The following is a 12,442-nucleotide window of genomic DNA, read 5'->3' as shown; positions in this document are numbered from 1 at the left end:
TCTTTTGAAAGATAAGTATCACTTGAAAAGAAAAAATTAACACATGACCCACAACTTACTAAAAAGTTAACAAAGGGGCCAAAGTTCCATATTTGTTAGGACTAGTTTATCATTATTACGAGATGAGACACTTACATTGTGTTGAGGAGCCTAAGTAACAAATATTCATCAAAAAAGCATTTATTCATAAATATGACCATAGGATGTGAAACAATATAATAGGGTGGTAGAATGGTGTCAATATTGAAAATTAAGCATTTAATTTAAAAACTTTTAAGTAGAAGTTGTGATATCACACACATACTGCTGAAAGCACTTATTTAATGCTTAATCAGCATACAAGTTTCATGTAAAATGTTTTGACATGAAATGGCATTGTCTCTCCAAATGTCTCAAGTAGAAATGGTAATGTCACTAAATGCAGGCGGACAAATGTTAGGGGTGTCAATTGGACGGATTTTGTGTAATCCGATCCAGTTTAATGTGAGTCCATTATAAATGGACCTGGTCCAATTTAGTCCAATGAATATTTTTGGATCATTTTGGATCAGTTTAAAGACTGTCTAATCTGTTCAAATTCTTGTTAATTAAGATTTATTTCAATTTAAACTTGGTCTATTGACAGTTTGACACCTGTGTTCTTATCTTCTATCAATGGACCAGATATTGGCTCAATCAAATATAAATTCATTATGGACAGACTAAGTCCAATCTAATATGTCATATTAGTCCATCCAATTTATTCAAATTCAATATATCTTATTGGTCCATCCAATTGGCTTTTTGTTTTGTTTTGTTTTTTTTTTTTCATGGGGTACAGAATGGGGTAATCCACCCCACCCAGCCCTGATGGCAGCAGGATTTGATTCACTAGTCCTTCAGGTCAGGTCTCTGCAACAACAACCACCAGTTGGTGGGTTTAGTGATGTTATGCCAAAGGTGAATAGACCACATCGCCAATGGATATGATTACGAATTGGATCTAACCAGACGATGTACAATCAAGTTAGAGGATCCATGAATACAAGCAAAGGATAATTGGGACTATTTATGCATTATTAGAACTTTCCATTTTTTTATTTTTTCTATTTAGTCTTTATTCTTTAAATTCTTAAATGCTCAAGTTTTTTACTTTATATTTGGAATTTTAAGATTAATTTTTTTAATTTTGGCATTTTATATATATATTTTTCTTTTTTTAAAATTCAGTTATTTTTTGGGATGACCCAAATTAACCCATGGGGCAACCTTAACCCAAACATTTAGGGTTAGGGTTTAGCATTTGACAACCTAACCCTATATTTAACCCAACCCGAAATCAACCAGAAGGGTCTTGACCCAACCCAATTGCCAGGTCTAATTGAGGCAGATTACAGATTGAGAATCTCCCACAATGTGACACTTAAAACTTGCAAATTGAGCAGATTACAGGAGAGTCCCCCACAATGTGACACTAATTGCTTGCAAATTGAGTTGGGAATTCAGGAAGCAAGATCAATGCATCTGCCTCCACAGCTTCAGCATTCGGATCAACAGAGGCTTTGAGTTAGCACTTAGCAGCAACAAAACCTTTAACACCCTGTTCGCTTTTTTGTAAGTTGCTTACATAGATAAGTGCATTTACCCATATTTTTTTATTTCACATGTAAATAAGGTAATGGCCATTTTTAGCCATAAAAATCCATTATTAAAAAGGGCATTTTTGTCCTATTCAAGTATTGACAACTTTCCCCTAGGTGAGAAAATTATTTATCCACCTAAGAGATTGGTATCACTTACCCAGATAAGTGATATCCAGGAAAATAAACTTTCCCTAATCCTCACATAAATCTGAAAAAAAAAACATAAAATTCTTGATAAATAAAAACCAAAATCCGTGTTTCCGTAGACACTTGTTACACTTATAAAGATCTTTTGTACCACTATCTCACGAGGATTCTTCCACTTGCTGAAGAATTGTGGTTAGTGGGGACCAATATTGCATTATGTCATAATTAGCAGATCTGATATACCTTATGTCAGTGCTCTCAAAATCATAAAATATGCATCCCATTAATAATTATTAATTGGATGCAGATTTAAGCCATCTGATGATCCAAACATAATCCAAGTTTGATAAAATATTGTATTTATAATTAATAAATTTAATATTTTATATTTATATTAAAAAATATTTTTTGTCATTTTAAACACAATAAGATTAATGTAGATTAAATTCAAATTCGGACTGTATTGGATTGTTGCTGAATCCAATCGGATTACAACCGTCATGATACCCTACATATATACAATGTATTCTTGTAATTTTTTGACTTCTAAATCTATAACTTTAAAGTTTAAGATTTATTTATATGTTGGTTTTGATTTTTTTTTCTTCTTTTAATATAAAAAGTGACATCTTAAATTCTATAAAACAATTTCCTACCTTAAATTAATGGATTTTAGGTCTTCAAAACATGTTAGCAAAATATAATTGAAATGCTATGGGTCAGTATCAAGTTAAACCCTATAAGGCTGTGTCGGGTTTGAAAATCATATATTTTAAGGTGGGTCATATCGGATTGAGTTGAGGCAAACCCATGCCAAAACCGACTTGTTGACATCCTTAAGTGTATCTTTCGATACTAGAAATATAATGCATTTTGGATTATAGTTGACTCTTAATGACTTCTAGTTGCATGAATACTCAGATTTAAATTGGACGAGCTGCCCAGATGACAAGAAATGCCAAGGTGGTTATAAGGATATTGTGTGTTTATGGGTAATAATTACATTGATCTGTTAATGGATTGGGCTGGGCCATGCTTTGCCTCTTTATAAATGGAAAATGATAAGACCCAAGTCTAATTTAATATTTTAAATACATTAATTAGTTATAATAATGGGGTTTTTACTGTTCAGTTCACCCCATAAATCTTAGCTACCGTACAGGTGGGGTGAATCCTGACCGTGCATTGATGTCAAATCCACAGGTAGGATGCGGTTTATAGGGGGCTACTAGTAGAATAGGAGGGGCTGTAATTTCAGATTTCTGAGGTGGAGTGCAGTCTACTTATCCCTATAATATATAGAGTATATATATAGGCCAGGTTGAGCCAAGCTTATTTGGGAAAGGTAGAGCGCCTGGCCTGCAAATAATCGGGCCCAGTGTTTAGAACCTGAGCAAGAGCCCATGGGATTAAAACTTTGTCAATGCTTGATATAGAACGAGTCAGGTGGAGTTAACCCATTAGGCTACCCGACCCATGAACAAGTCTAGTAATAACCTCTAGGAATGGCAACAACACTGGTTCAAGCTGGAGACCATACTTTCATCCCTGACCCCAAATTTAAAACAATGTATGTATGTGCATTTTATATATAGACATAATACATAATATATATTATATATTTAGGCTCCATTTGGAAACGATGCAAATGGAGTATAAATCCTTGTTCAAGGTAAATTTGGTTCACTTTTACCCATGTTTGGCAACATTACATTTATGCATTGGCAAATAACAGACCAATGTATATTTACATTGATAATAAGCTGTAAAAGTACATCAATAAAAAATAAGTAAATTTACATTCAAGTGGGCTTTTGATAAAAAAAAAGGCATATGTTTTATTGAAATTCATGTTTGCATCCATTACAGCTAAAAATTTGTTTGGTAACAAGGTAAATTTATTAGTGCAAAACTAATCCAACTTTACAATTTATATGAATGTTTTACATTCTACATATTTGCATTCACACTTACTTGCATCATTTCCAAACGAAGCCTTGGGAGACGGAATGGGGATGGGATGGGAAATTTTCCATTTGTAATAATCTCGTTTCATGGTCATCAAAAAACCCGGTATGATATTTCGATCCAGTACTTACTGAAAGTGAATATCGTAGTATAGCTATGGTAACTACTGAAATATGGCATCTGAGTGCAATTTATTTCACAGAAAACCCATTATTTCATGCTCAGAATGAGCATATTGAAATCAATTTTGCACGAGACCAAGTACTTTAACTACTCTCTAGAGGCCAGCCCGTTAGTTCTCCTTGCTTTTCGTCCTTGACCTTGAGTGCCCTCTCACTCTCCGGTCAGCAACTAATATACTATATATTCTATGAAATAACTAAGTAAACGAAACTCATGGTAAATGAAGATAGGACGTTAATTGCGTGAAGATAGGAGGTGGTTACGACTTACGTGAAGATAAGAAGGATAACCGAAGTTAACGATCCTACCCACTCACCACAGTGAAGATATATAGCTTTATCTATTTTCGTATTTGTAAATTTAAATTCATGTATATACACTTGTACCTGTAATACATTGACAAATATACATCTCATCAAGAATATACAAGTATAAACCTTGCTCACTCTGGCATCAATGGAGTGATAGATAGTTCAAACCTAAGATTATCTCCCTCTCTCTCTGTCTCTCCTCTCATAATTTTCATTTTTCAATGTAGAAAGTGGTATTGCAGGTTTCAAGTTGAATCTGTTCATCACAACAAAGAAGAGAGCATTCAAACCAATCTCCAAATCCCAGCAAGAACCTCGATAATCTTCTTGACAATGGTATATATATATATGTCCTCCAATAACAGTTTTGAACTCTTGGAAAGAGGAAGATAACCATTTATACAGGGGAAGGTATCAAAGGAAAATATCTTCACGGCTGCCTCGTTGGGAGTTCTAACGAGTCTTCTAGTTTAATTTATTTCAGCTATAGACTTGGTGCGTCTTTTTATCCGTTTGCTTATCCCTAATCTTTTCTTGGGTTCACGTTCTTTATTTCCTCCTCAACCGAAGTTCTTTCCAAATTTTTAATTTTTATGATGATTTTGGCCTTTATATTGTTAGATCTAAATCTCTTATTTCTACCTTTTGAGATGGAAAAACTAGCAAACTAGAATGAAAGTTTACAAAAACATTACTTTCTTTTTTTATGAATAAAAAATAGCTTAATTTTTCAAACCAAATTTATGTAGATTGGATTCAGAAAGCATGTTATGTCCCTTTCTCGAATTCTACTTTCCTTCTTACTTGCAAAGAAAAATAGTAAGCATTATTTATAGAAATCACTCATCGTGTTTTTTACCCTGCATGAGTTAAAATCTGGGTTTGGTCATAATTAATTCCATTCAATGTTGTGAAGGAAGAATTTGGTTTCAATGGAGGATTTGCCAGAGCACTTAGTTTATGAGATTTTAGGTAGGCTAAAGAAAACCGCAGACCGGAATTCCACTTCTTTAGCATGTAAACGCCTGCACAACATTGACAGAGAGCAGCGGGAATTACTTAGGGTCGGTTGTGGATTACACCCTGGACCTGCATTTGAAGCTTTAATCTCTCTCTGCAACCGATTCCCCAACTTGAGGAAGGTAGAGATTAATTACTCTAGTTGGTGTTCTCAATTCGGAATACAATTGAGTAATCAAGGCCTTCTCATACTTTCTCAACACTGTCCTTCTCTGGTGGACTTGACTCTAAGTCACTGTAACTCCATTAACGATTTTGGTCTCCGCTATTTAAGCTGTTGCACAAAGCTTACAGCTTTGAGATTGGAGTCTACAGAAAGGATCACTGCTAGAGGCCTATTTTTTGTGGTTGCGCGGTGCAAGAATCTGATCACCCTCCACCTTACCGAATGCTCGAATGTGACTGGAATTAAGTGGCTCGAGTACCTTGGGATGGTGGGGACTCTAGAGGATCTATCAATTAAGTTCTGCAATGCAATTGAGGAGGAAGATCTTGCTAAGCTTGGAGCTGCTTGGGAGAAACTTAAACGGTTGCAGTTTGTGGCTAATCTATATAGCATCTACAGAGCGCAAAGTCCGGATTTACAGAAGAACCTGCAGTGGGTTTCCTGTGAGAATATGGTGGAGCTCAGCTTGACTTATTGCATTGTCCATCCAGGAAGAGGGCTCTCTTGTTTATTGGGGAGGTGCAGGGCATTAGAGAAGCTTGACTTGCAGATATGTCTTGGAGTTGGGGATAGTGACATTGTGAGCTTAGCTCAGAAATCAAATAACCTTCGGTCTATCACCCTCCATCTCCCTCTAAAACCCCCCTACTATATGCCAAACACTGCATTAATGCACTTGACAGATGAGAGTCTGAAAGCATTGGCTCAGAACTGTCCAATGCTGGAATCAGTTGAAATATCATTTACCCGTCAATGGAAATGCCCTTCCTCCTCTTTGTTCAGCTTGAGTGGTATCCTCACTCTAATCCAGACGTGCCCACTCCGAGTGTTGATTCTTGACAATGTCTATATGTTCGATGACGATGGAATGAAAGCTCTGTGTTCAGCTCACTTTCTGGAGACCCTGGAGCTTGTGAGATGCCAGGAGATCAGTGATGAGGGGCTGCAATTTGTGGGGCAAATCCCACATTTGAGATTTCTAAAGATTGTCAGGTGTTTACATGTGACAGATAATGGGCTAAAGCCACTTGTGGGATCACACAAGTTAGGAATGTTGACGGTTGAGGAGTGCCCTTGTATTTCTCAGCAGGGTGTTCAAGGGGCTGCAAGGTCTGTTTCATACAAGGGAGATCCAAAGAATACATGGATGTCTCTTTTGGGGCCTTGTAGTTTCTCTTTCATTTAAGACATGAATTGTTGGTCTTCTCAGAAGCTTCTTTTCACATTTGTTCCTACTAGTTACAATATACTTTTATCTACATACATTTGAGTTTTAATAGTGAAGAATGCGCATCTAATTCTGCAAGTGTATTCTTTGTCAATAGTGATAAATACAATCTGTGTCTGAGGGTACACATACTGTTAGCCCTGTCATCTTCCTTCTTTTATAAACACATATCAGCTAAAGAAATGTTGAGGTTGCTTCTGGTTCATGGAAATGGACTTGGGTATCAATTCATTCCCTCTTAGATTACCTGAAATACTGAAAGTGAAAAAACCATTCCCACATTTTATTTTCTCTCCCTTGTGAATTGGACTCAAAATGGAGATTCTGGAGAATCATATAATTGATAATTATACTCCAGCCTTTTTGCCTCCAATTCCAAAGGCAACAGCAACAGATTGTTAAGCTTTCTTTGCGTCAGTGAATTGTCAAATGATCCAGTTAACCTTTTCTTTTTGAGTTGCAAATTTCAGTGGAGATTACAATATCCTATTGTGACAAAAGAGGGTTGTCAATTATGGAAGTACTTGCCATAAAACCACTGGGAGACCTCAAAATTCACATACTTAGGACACTAAAATAACAGACTCGATCAAGTCTTGATAAGTGGTTATCAAAGTACTTGTGAATCGAAATTTTGCCTCTTTAATATACTCAGTAGACTCCATGGCCGCACCCTTGAGCCCTATAAAAGTTGAGACTGGATCTGCTTCTAACATTGGCTACTTGCGCTAATGGATGGACATATATGTGCTAAGGACTAGTGGCATACAGTGGTTATTGTTAATGGTCAATATTGTTACAGCCAAAGTAATAGTAGATCCCAACTCTATAAAGTTAGGCTTAAGATATATTCAGAATAGCATGAGCTTCTGTTCCTTGCACACCTATTCAATCCTATTTTTAAGTTTTCAAATGCAATGAAAAATATCTCAGCAATCTCTTGGTTGAAGAATTTGACGACGATGAAACTCTTGGTTATGATGCTTACGTGAAATGCTACAGAAAAGAATAGTAAATATAGGAGTTAGAGGACTCATTGATTGAGGTGTGCATGAAACGCTGCTCTTAATCATAATTTTGCCTCATCTAGATCGTCTGATGTAGTATAGGAAAACTGACATTTTGCTCCAAGATTCAACAACCTTGAAAGTACTCAATAACCATGCACTTGGAATACTAAATCACACGAATGATAAGAATGTATGCATTGTCAAACACGACCATGAGTTAAAATAGACCCATTAGCATTGGTGAGCCATTAACAAATTGCCTGTCAACCTCAATGTTTTATTTTGAAATGAAAAGTTACAACTATTTGAAATTTAAAATGGAGAGGTTATAAAAGGGTGGGGATTAAAGTTTTTAAAACCGGACCGGACGTGAAACCGTTCTAGCGACTGGTTCTCAAGTTGAATGGTCTGATCATTTGGTTCAAATGGACGACCCGTTCTAGCAAAAAAATAAATAAAATAAAAATGACCAAAAACTGTTGTTTGGGTCAACAATTCGATCGGTTGAATCTGACCATTTCCCGATTTTTCCAATCTGATCCGGTTTTGAAAACCATGGTAGGTGGATACCCCACACCTTGACTTACATATTAAAATGGAGAGGTTATAAAAGGATATATGTGGGTGTCAAGGTTTTTAAAACCGCATCGGACAGGGAACCGTCTAGGGACCGGTTCTTGTGTTGAATGTTGGTTCGAAAGGATGAACCATTCTAACAAAAAAATAAATAAAATAAAAAATGACCAAAAACTGTTGTTTGGGTCAATAGTTCGACTGCTCGAGTATGATCGGTTCCCGATTTTTCCAATCTGATCTGGTTTTGAAAACCATTGTGGGTGGATGGATACCCACACCTTGACTTTCATATTATAAAGAATTCCCAAAACACCCCCAAGCCAAAGAGTGCTCAACGTTGTGGACTCCTAGCTAGCATGAGCAAGGTTCAAAGTATCAGATACACTTAGCATATTGGGAAAGCAATTTTAAGGTATGTATCGAGATACTCCTTGGATACGCATGCGTAGAAAAATTAAGATATGCATAGATATGCATAGAAACACATAGATACATATAGAAACACTATAAAAACATCAATAGAACATAAAAATACATCAATAACACTAAATATAAGGCTTTAATAAGATATATATACATCAAATTAATATATTTTAATAGAATTTATGAGGAGCCACATCATAGTCAAACATACATGAACATCTAAACAATGCTTATTAAAATTATAATCACATCAATATTTAATAATTCAATTCAACACATATAACATAATCCAACACAAGATATTAATATCTAATAATTAAAAAGTATATGTTTAAATTTTGAAAATTACAAAAAAAAAATCAAATAAAAATCATATTTGAAGAAAAAATATCAAATGATCTATGGATATGATAGATCAGCCAAATATTAAGAATATATCCAACCCTCATGATCAAATTACAATAAAAATAATTAATTAATATTTGTTTTTAATTCGGAAAATTACAAAAGAAAAAATATCAAATGATCTATATATGATAGATCAACCATATATGAAGAATATATTCAATCATTATAGGCAAATTATGATAAAAAATAATTAATTAATATTTGTTTTTAATTCTGAAAATTACAAAAAATCATATTTAAAGAAAAAAATTATCAAATGATATATGGATATGATAGATCAGACATATATTAAGAATATATTCAATCCTTATGGGCAAATTACAATAAAATAATTAATTAGTATTTGTTTTTAATTCTGAAAATCACAAAAAAAATCATATTTGAGGAAAACATAACAAATGATATATGGATATGATAGATCAGCCATATATTAAGAATATATTCAACCCTTATGGGAAAATTATAATAAAAAATAATTAATTAATATTTATATTCAATTCTGAAAATTACAAAAAAATCATATTTAAAGAAAAAATATCAAATGATCTATGGATATGATATATCAGCCTTATATTAACACTATATGCATTTCTTATGGACAAATCACAATAAAAAATAAATATTTAATTTTTAATTTTTAATTCCGAAAATTACAAAAAATTCAAAAAAAAATCATACTTGAGGAATAAATGTCAAATGATCTATGAATATGATAGATCAGCCATATTTTAACATTATGCAGTTCTTATGGACAAATCTCAATAAAAAATAAATAATTAATATTTATTTTTTAATTCTGAAAATTACAAAAAAATTAATATTACACAAAGAATTTCAAATCTTACATGGATATGGTAGATTATCCATAGGTTTCTAACATATCAATTTCTTACATTCAAATAAAAAAAGCAAACATTTTTTTCAATTCTTTCTTTATTTTTATTTTTTCCAATTTTCCTCATAAAATCCATACATCTACAAATATAATAAAAAATTTGTAATTTTTGACTTGGGAAATGTAGATCAGGCAAGATTATAACACATTTAATCATTCAAACAAAAAAACAACAAATAAAAAGGATTAAATGAAAAAAAGTTGAAAAACTCACATATTTTTGCAATATTTTCCAAAATTGAAAAATCTTCTCAAATCTTCACTTTTGATGTGTCTTTGTTGTTTCTTTTTTTTTTTGTAGATCTAGCAATGTAGGCAAGTTTTTCAAAGATTTGGAGTGGTTCTTTTTTTTTTTTTTTTTTTTTTTTTTGGGGGGGGGGGGAGAAGAGAAGGCTTTTTTCGGGAGAAAGAAGCGCCTTCTTTCACCCGTTTGTCATTTTAAGTTTCCCCATATTGTTTTGGTAGCGTATCAATCGATATGCCACCATATCGGTAGCGGATCGACCGATGCGACATTGAAACGCCCGAAACACTATCATATCGTGTTGATATGGTACCGATACACATGAAAAAAAAGATGATACATCTGATTTTCATGTGTATCCCATATCTCCTTTTCAAAGATACTATACGATATGCCCCATATCAGGCATATCATATCGATACTTTAAACCTAGTTCAAAATACCAATACGCCCGATACATCGATAGAGATGTATTCGATAGTACCGATAGCTTTTATTTATTTATTTTTTCAAATTCCATTCAGAGGGGCCAATTTAAGGTCCATCCACTCCCTGAACTGGTCAAAATCTCAAAACACCCCCTAGAAGGGCATATCGAGAAGCCCGTAATACAATATACAATATGTATCAACTGATACGGCCTGATACGATAAATATCGAAATTTCAAACCTTGAGCAGGGGTAAGAAGGTTGGCCATAATCAGTAGCCAAGTTTTCTTTGTCCATTCCTAATATTCATACTTGCTTTATTACCCCATCTTTCTTGATTGATATTGTATAGTCTGATTGTAACTCTGAGTACAGTTTTTAATGAATTTTGGCAGCATTTGAATTAGTAATGTGGATTTAATTCTTTCTTATATGTAATATAAAACCTTTTGCAATTAATGACGATTAATCTACTAAAGTGTATTGATTACCTTTTAGTTTAAAATGCAAAAAAAAAAAGAAAATTTATAAGATGTGGGCTGCTTTCTTTTATATACATATATTTTACAGTAAACCTAATTATTTATTAAATTTACACACTGGCACAGTTTGAAAAAAAGTACAAATATCAATACATATAATATAAATAGATATAAAATAATACAAAATACAAGATTTTACACTATATATTATATTTGTATTCCTTCCAAACTGAGCTATAGGAAATGATAATGTAATAATGTAATAGAGGACTGGGTTGTAACTAGACCATCCATGGGAGAGAGGATCTATGGACCATAGATAGGCTAGGTATTCAACCCCCCTTTCATATCATCCCTATACCTTACCTTGTCTTAATTATTGGTAACAGCCATTAAAATGGTATTATTTAATTTAAAAATGTCCCTAAAAAATAAGTTTAAACGAGTTTTATTTATTTATTTATTTATCTTTTTTTGGGGGTGGGGGGGGGGTTGTTTGGGAGCTTAATTTCTTCCCATGATGCCTTACCACTCAATATCCCTGCCTTTTACTCACTAATGGCAATGTGTCATGCACAGGACATGCATCCGATTATATTCATTTTATATTTAAATTTTAGAATTTAAAGATTCAGAGATTTAGAGTTTAGGTTTTAGGGTATAAAAATCAAGTGGTAGGATGCTTTCATCAGACCATGGTAGGAATAAAGTAAAACCTAATTTTTCTAAATAAAATTAATTATTCAGCCCTTTAATGGCTCAATTGCTTACATGTCTTTTTGACTAAAAGAATATAAGGCTTAGTTTGGAAGGAATATAAATACAAATATGTAATGCAAATACATACAAAATATAAGGTTTTACACTATATATTTGTATTTATATTCTTTTCAAACTGAGCCTTAATGGCAAGTAAGGCTGCAATGGGTCGGGTCTGGGTTGGGTCAAACATGCTTAATGGCAAAGTAAGTGATGCTCTGGAGACGCCCAAGAATTGTAGGCAAAACCTACCAAGAAATAGCATGCTATGACCCGTTGTTATGAAGCCTCTTTATCTTATCTTCATATTTCTCCTATTGCTATAAGTGAGAGAGTTGCTCTACAAGATCTGCCATAGAATTAAGAAGAAAAAGAAGAGAAGGAAGAAGAAGAAGAAGATGCATCACCCTCCGCTGCATGAACCATATGATCCACCCCTGCCCGAGCCACCGCACACACACCCTCCGCCACCAGGGCCTGAAAAACCGCATGCACACCACCCACCCAAGCCTCACCACCATGACCACCCTCCGCCTCCACCTGGTCTTCCAGGTCCCCATCCACACCCACC

General features: G+C 34.0%; 1 pseudogene; it reads left to right on the top strand.

The window, feature by feature from the left end:
- The first annotated feature begins 4,407 nt into the window (after positions 1-4,407).
- Positions 4,408-6,646, top strand: LOC104588610 (F-box/LRR-repeat protein 14 pseudogene; annotated as a pseudogene).
- The last annotated feature ends 5,796 nt before the right edge of the window (positions 6,647-12,442 follow it).

The sequence above is a fragment of the Nelumbo nucifera genome, chromosome 2, assembly GCF_055504915.1.
Source record: "Nelumbo nucifera cultivar China Antique chromosome 2, China Antique-T2T, whole genome shotgun sequence".
Lineage (NCBI taxonomy): Eukaryota > Viridiplantae > Streptophyta > Magnoliopsida > Proteales > Nelumbonaceae > Nelumbo > Nelumbo nucifera.
The sequence above is the reverse complement of the archived record's forward strand: the minus strand, read 5'-3'. Positions and strand labels throughout refer to the sequence as shown.